The sequence below is a fragment of the Limulus polyphemus genome, unplaced genomic scaffold (genome assembly GCF_000517525.1).
Source record: "Limulus polyphemus unplaced genomic scaffold, Limulus_polyphemus-2.1.2 Scaffold1239, whole genome shotgun sequence".
NCBI lineage: Eukaryota > Metazoa > Arthropoda > Merostomata > Xiphosura > Limulidae > Limulus > Limulus polyphemus.
The window spans coordinates 149,788-157,777 of NW_013666849.1; positions in this window are offsets into that span (position 1 = coordinate 149,788).

Genomic DNA, 7,990 nt, shown 5'->3' on the forward strand with positions numbered 1-7,990 from the left:
AAACTTCCCACTACCTTCAAGCGAGAGATAAGCAGTTGAAACTTGTTTGAGATTACAGACTCTAATATAACACCGGCTTTTAGCGTTGAATAACAAAATAACGCACGTCATTGTCGAATTACTTATTCTGGTGCCGAGCGCCCCATATTTCTTGCTTTATAATGAACGTAAGAAAATTATAAGTTACCGTAGCAGAAATAAGTAATCCAAGATCAGTTTTATATAACTCCAAAAACTGCATTATAGTGGAAAACGTAATGTCACTAACTAATATCCGATAAGAAAAAACAGTCATCATCACAGCCATCTGGAATTTGTGCTCTAAGTGTACAGATAAACTCTTATATACTATGATTATGGGACTGAATTTTTTTTAAAAAAAAGATAGAACTTTATGGCGTATAGATGTTCCTCACTTGAGGAAACGGTAATTTGTCTGTCAAAAAATAACGAACTTGTGTTATACTATTACAGTTTCGTATATTCAAATTATATTTTAATTACAAGACTCTTTATTTGATTATTAACATTACCAATTATTATTGTCGTAGAATTTCTTATAACTGATCAGTTGTTGTATGGAGTGACTTAAACAACAACACGGAGACAGCAATAAAAAACTATCAGGGCATTTGCTTTGAAAGGTATCTGATGAAATACGTTAGTTACATCTTAATTTTGAAAATAATTCAATCTATGAAATCATTGTGTAGTGAAAAAAAATGCATATGTTTTACTAATTCATATTTATCTATATAAAGAAAAGGGAAACCTAAATGATTTTTACTGCTTTATATTTATCTATATAAAGAAAACGGAAACCTAAATTATTTTTACTGCTTTATATTTATCTATATAAAGGAAACGGAAACCTAAATGATTTTACTACTTTATCTTTATCTATATAGAGGAATGAGAAACCTAAATGATTTTACTACTTTATGTTTATCTATATAGAGGAAAGAGAAACCTAAATGATTTTACTATTTTATATTTATCTATATAGAGGAAACGGAAACTTAAATGATTTTACTACTTTATGTTTATCTATATAAAGGAAAGGGAAACCTAAATGATTTTTGAGCCCAAAAACCGAAATAAAAAACTATTACAGTCATCAAATCGTATACTTCAGCGAATCATTATTTCTACCGAAGTAAGTAAAAAATTGAGAAAAATGAGAATTTCACTGAAATTAAAGAAATCACTGAAGCATAGTTTTAATTGGCAGGGAATTCTGGGAAGACAATTAAAAGTTTTTGGCATTGTCAAATATCTGTAAATGTAACGCAGGAAACCTTGAAGGCTCATAGACAAAAGAGCGTGCTTCAGAGTTTGTTTTGTTTCCAGCGAAAAACCGCACAATAAGCTGTCCGCATCGTGAATTCGGCAGGGATCGAACCACGAATTTTTAGCGTTATAAGCTCTGATGCTTACCACTGAACTACCGCAGGGCTTGTTTCTGAGAAATAATTTATTTAGGATACAGGAGCTGTACGTTTATAAGAATCAGGTACAAGAAGTTTAGTAATTTTGTATATAATAGCAAACACTTATGATTGTTTGTTTGCTTTGGAATTTCGCGCAAAGCTACACGAGGGCTATCTGCGCTAGCCGTCCCTAATTTAGCAGTGTAAGACTAGAGGGAAGGCAGCTAGTCATCACCACCCACCGCCAACTCTTGGGCTACTCTTTTACCATTGACCGTCACATTATAACGCCCCCACGGCTGAAAGGGCGAGCATGTTTGGTGGTATGCGGATTCGAACCCGCGACCCTCAGATTGTGAGTCGAGTGCCTTATCCACCTGGCCATGCCAGGCACAACACTTATGAAAGACCATCTTGAAGACAAATTACAGTGTTAATGGAAAACTTGTGTAGCCTATTCCACGAGTAGCCGATTCTTTGATAAAATAATGTGGGTAACTCATGAACAGGTGAAAAGTATAAATTTTATAAACTCAAACATTGCTGTTTTAGAGTTTTAAGTGTAACATGGTTTTAAATCTTTTTCACTTTGTATAATTGAATTATATTTATTTTGTAAATAACAAAAAACTCCAGTTTAAACAGTAGTCAACGTTTTATAGAAGCCATATGACCTCAAGCTCTTCTGAAAAAAAAAAAGTTTGGCCAGATATTTGTAATAAGTCTAGACAAGGGTTTAAAAATTTGATGCCTTTTACATATTTTCATTCTCGGTGTAAATATATGTATTTGTGAGTGCATTACAAAATTCGCGTTCTTAATTTGAACGCTAATGAAGGTCCCCCAGTGGCACAGCGGTATGTCTGTGGACTTAAAACGCTAGAAATCGGGTTTAGATACCCGTGGTGGGCAGAGCACAGATAACCCATTGTGTAGCTTTGTGCTTAATTACAAACAATGCTACTGAAGAGTTATGAAATATTACCAGTAGATACAATAACTCATTTCCTTGTGAAAAATAAGCGACATAATAAGTGATTTGAAACACTAGGGATCGTAGAATGTCTTTGTAACCTTAACATGTTTGTTTGTAATTAAGCACAAAGATACACAATGGGCTATCTGTGCTCTGCCCACCACGGGTATCGAAACCCGGATTCTAGCGTTGTAAGTCCGCAGACATACCGCTGTGCCACTGGGGGGCTCTTAACATGAAAAAAACATTTCTGTATAAATTGCACCTGAAAAAGAGACAATCTTTGTATCAAACGTTTATTGAGGTGAATAAACTTATAACTGCACCTGAAAAAGAGACAATCTTTGTATCAAACGTTTATTGAGGTGAATAAACTTATAATTAATAAATGATAATGTATCAAGCTTATACATTAGATTAGACAGACCTAAGTAATTGTTTCTTTAATGAAGTAGCTTGGGGAATGTTTGTTATCTCTAAATGAGCATTGCCTGTAGTACGTACAGCAGCATCATTATCACTGTCGTTTCAGTGACTGACCTTAGTCTATCGAAAGTCATTTCTTCTGTCTAGCAGAACCTTACAGCAAAACGATTTTTGGCCGCTTTGTATTCTTCATTTAGGAGACGGGAGCTGAATGGGGTGGCGTTGATTTTCTTTGTGCTCAACACACACGCTACCCTCTTATACTGTGTGTCACTGAGGAGCCTTAGGCCCCTGTCAAGAGTTACCTGGACAAGGCGGTGCCACAAGGACATTGTAGATAATCCTACTAGGTACCAAACACTGAAATTATTCGATCTGTTACACTACAATAAACCTCCCTCGCCCTTGCTACGTTCCTGATCAGGTTCGTCACACTCCGTTAGGAGAGATCACCTGTAAAACAGATTGGGTCAGGTGGTTGTAGAAGTTGAAGCTTCACTAGCTAAGAATGAAAAATTACTCCAATCAACTTGAGATAAATCGAAAAGACTGTCTGTGCTTGTCCACCCCCGCAGTTTGTAGTGGAAAATCTTATTGTTGATTATGCCACATTAGACTAATCCCGTGATGGATGATGAATGAATGAATGAATGAACATGAATTTGACTATATAGAACTGTGGGAAGATTCCATATAAATGTACAAAAACTAGTCTACGATTTCAAATATGAAGAAACAGAACTTTGTGCCTTCTCTCTAGTCTCGCAAATAAAATCCCCCTATATAAGTTACAAATACATTTCCGCCACCAAGGGAAAGACAATAGAATATAAAATACGTCAGTAAATTCAATGAAATCGGTTAAAAGACGTCTAAAAACATGTAATGTACAAAGAATACAATTTTCAGACATCGATCTTAGGGCAAAGCAATTTACAAGCAAGACAACGTAAAGGAACGCACATCCAGGGTCAAGAATCTCATGACCAAAGATACAGGTGATGTGACAAGTAGGATCTCAGTACCAGTTCTTTTGTAGTTCTTGCCAGTTTGATTTAGATAGTGTTACCGTTAACTTGAAGAAAACTTGATACTGTGAGGCAAGGTCATGGCAAAGATGAGTACTTGTCCTCCTTTAAGGAGGATCTCGCCATTTCTTGAACTTTATTCATTTGTCAGAAACTACATAAACTCACGTAAGAACTGAAAATCACTTCACTTCTGACAATTTAAAACCACCAGGTGAAAATTTTCAGATTACTGAACTTAGCGCCGTGAGATTTTACCTGTTACGAACCCAAGATGATTCTCCCACAATCACGCACACAGATCGCACGTTACATTGCATTTTTGTACGCAAAGCGTCAAATATTAATTTAGAAGCTGACAAATTAAAATATATAATAAAGCTAGAAATTATGTATTAATTAAGAAGCACGTGTTTAACCATATGTTAGCACGGAAAGGTCAGAGAACTCAATTCACTAAATATTAGGCTTAGGTCTGGTGAACAATTTTACGAAAGATATAATACAGATTGTAAAGCTTCGATCCACTCATACAAACAGATTATATATTTATCATTTTTTTGTGTTAGACGTATGAAACAGTAAAAAAAAAGCAGTTTACAATTAAATAACCTTTTTCTAAGTTTGGATTTTAAACCTTACATTTCGTTTCCGTATTTCATGATTAGCTTAACATTCAACATCATGTAATTAATTGTATGTATGGTGTTTTATGAATCCAGTTGGAAGTGTGATTGACGAAAAACAAATAAAACTAAACGAACTTTCAAACATATCAAGTAAAACGGAAATACTTGGTACGCTAGAATAGTAAATATAATATAAATCGTGTCTTGATGGATCTGCAGATAACAACGATACCGCAAAAGCTGACTTAATATCTTCCACCGTAGTTGTTTCGTATAGTTGAGTTATTTTGTTTCCATGACTATTTGTTTGTTAACCCTTTAGTAGGAAGTGTGGAAAATGGAACAAAAAAAAATCTGTGACATTATAACCGGGCAACCACAAGTTTTCTTAGACATTTATAAAATACCTGTACTTGAGAGGATCAAAGGTTAGCAATTCCAAGCATGTAACCGTTTTTCTCATGTTCCAAATATGTAGTTCTGTCTGGGGATCATATACTTGGGCGGAAGGTCACGAGTACGGCTTACAGGTAGCTTACTACGCAGTAACTTGGCTCGGGCAGATCGTGACTGGGCCGGGCCAGTCATCATGGTGAACAAGTTGTATACTAGCCGCAGGTCACGGGCATCAAACACATCGTCTGACATTACTGAAACAAGGATTGGTGTATAAGTTTAGCCTTATAGCACCTTAACTTTCGGGCAGAATTAGCAGTTTAGCATATTTTTCTAAATTAGTGCAGGAATAGACTTATTCACCTAACATTCTAAGTGACGGAAAGTTCTTAATTAGTTGGCGAACCTGTTCTAAATTTGGAATAAGACTAGCGAATTATAGCCATAAGCTGCGAGTTTGAAGAGTAATCTAGAAAAGAAAACGGCGAATAGGCTTCGCAGTTTAATATTCTTTTATTACGAGTGGCCTAGGTAGTAAGCATCATGCGGAGAGAATGGAAAGACTAAGAAAATTTTTGGACAGCATTTTGTCTTCGTGTACATTTTTTTTCTCTTGTGTAGTTTACATTCGAATGTAGCAATATGTTACTAAAAAGGGTTCGACTTTGAAGTCACGCGTTGTAAAACATGAGATAGAAGTAAAAAGTCAGGCAATGAATAGTTTACATGCTGTCGATGTTGTTCTACAGCGTAGTATCCGTTGACAGAAGCCATTCTACCTCAGAAAAGAAACAATCGAATTTGATGTAGTTACTTTATGCGTTCACTTGCAAACGAAAAGGATCTGATATTTTACTTTAAAACATGTTGTTGTGTAATTTTATCTAACCTGATCATTCCCACCTAAAGAAATTTAGCCGATCCCTGTTTTAATAAGACAGTTTCTTTCACCAGCTTAATTATCCCCTTTGATTTACCTAATACCCCCCCCCCCTCACTGTCTCATACATATAATGGGTTCCAAAGTGCCTAACCTCTGTCGAATTTGACGCCTAATACAACTTATGTACCCTTTACCCCACTTGCTCACATCCAAAATGATCTGCATTAAAATTATTTCTTAATTGTCCAAATGACAATATGACGGATATTAATGATATCTGATCCAACTTCAACCAACAATTGTTCCAAAAGTTACTTACATAATTTGACAGTAGGTGGCGTAAACTGTTATACTCTTTTTGGATTAATTTCCCAGTATATATAAAATTCACATTTATTCAGTATGAAATTAAGAGATCCAATCACTTTCACATGAAATCAGACACAAAGAACCTTAAGAGTAAAAATGTGTTTTATACCACACTGAAATCCTTCAAATACTTTTGTTTTTGAGAATACATTTGATATAAATATAATTAATATTTAAAGCTAACCGAATTTCTTATTTTCTCTCGTCAATCACATTTTTTTTTTACGTTTGTAGTTTGCAATGTAGAAAAACTTCAGTTTTTTGCAGCCGCTTGTTTGATGAATTTCGCGCAGAGTTAGTCGTCCCTATGTTAGAAGTGGTAAACAAGGCAATTAGTCAACATCACCCACCGCCCAAAGTCTTGGAAGTCTCTTTACCAACGAAAAGTGGGATTGACCATCAAATCATAATGCCGAAAGGACGAGCATGTTTGGTGACGGGATGCGAACCTGTGACGAATTGAGTGTCCTAACCATCAGACCACTCGAAAGGCATTTTGCGGTTACCTCATGTTATATTGCTAACTTGTAAGTTTTTTCTCCAGGCAAGTATGATTTACTCATTTTTCGTCATCCCGAAATAAAATTAATTTATCTTCGTTGTCTGCCTGATATTTTACGTATCTCATTCGAAGTTTTAGTTATGCCGTTAGACAGGCTAATTCGTATTCAATTTCATCATTGACCCCTGTTATTAAAAGGTTAAGTTCATTTTTTTTTCGAAAGTCCGCGTAAAGCTACATAAGGACTATCAACGCTAGCCGTCCCTAATTTTGAACTGATAGGCTAGAAGGAAGAGAGCTAATCAATAGCGTCCACCGCCTACTCTTGGGCTTCTCTAACTGAATAGTGTAGGAAATTATATTTCTTAAAAAAAGTATTATTATTATTATTGTAATATGTTGTTAAATAAAGTGAAAGGAAGAAAATATAGCCTCATTATAATTATTTAGTTACATCGTGAAACAGAGTATATACGAATAGGTTTTAAAGTTAATACTACTGTTATCAACCTGATTTACATGTATTTACAGCCTGATTAATGGTTGACTACCAGGGTGACGATTTGCCGTATTATAATTGGTGGAAAGGTATATGTTTATTCTAACTATAAAAAGTTCATATGAATTTCCAGTTGGAATTAATAATGAAATTGATGTTAATGTTATACAATATTTGCAAAAGTTCCAGAAAAATGAGATTGGACACTGTCTATTTGCTAGCGCGCAGGGCTGCGGATCAGAAGGTTCACAGTTCGTGCTGCAATATATCGCTGAATATACTTCGCATTTTCTGCTTGTTATGAAAGTGACACTCAATCTCACTGTTCGGTTAAGAGTAGCCGTGAACCTACGGATTCACAATCCGGCACACTAACCACTAGGACACACTCAGGTGAAGTTTGGAAATAACAACTGAAATTTTCACACAGCAAATTAAAATACATGCATATAAAAGTATTTTGTATGTTTTTTCAAGAAGGTCTAGTTTATTGTTTTTAAACCTGACGTTTTTTTTATGATATTTAAGGGTTTTGAACAATCAGTACAATTTATTTTTATATCTTCGCAAAGGTGAATTGATTCCTCATGAATAACGGTTATGTTCGACAATTTTGTTTTACGTACAATACTGCTTTATTTTTGATCAGTATAGAGACTTATCTCTTGAGTTATCATCAGCACGATGTAGCGATTCAAAGGATTACTTGAAAAAACTGTAGGATTAGCAATCATTCCAAAAACAATGGACAAGATGGGACACATATTAAAACTCTGACTATGTCTGAGGTTACTAATACAATCCTCAGGCTAAATATGATAGGAATGTTTTTTGCTGTTTTTTTTTTTTGGA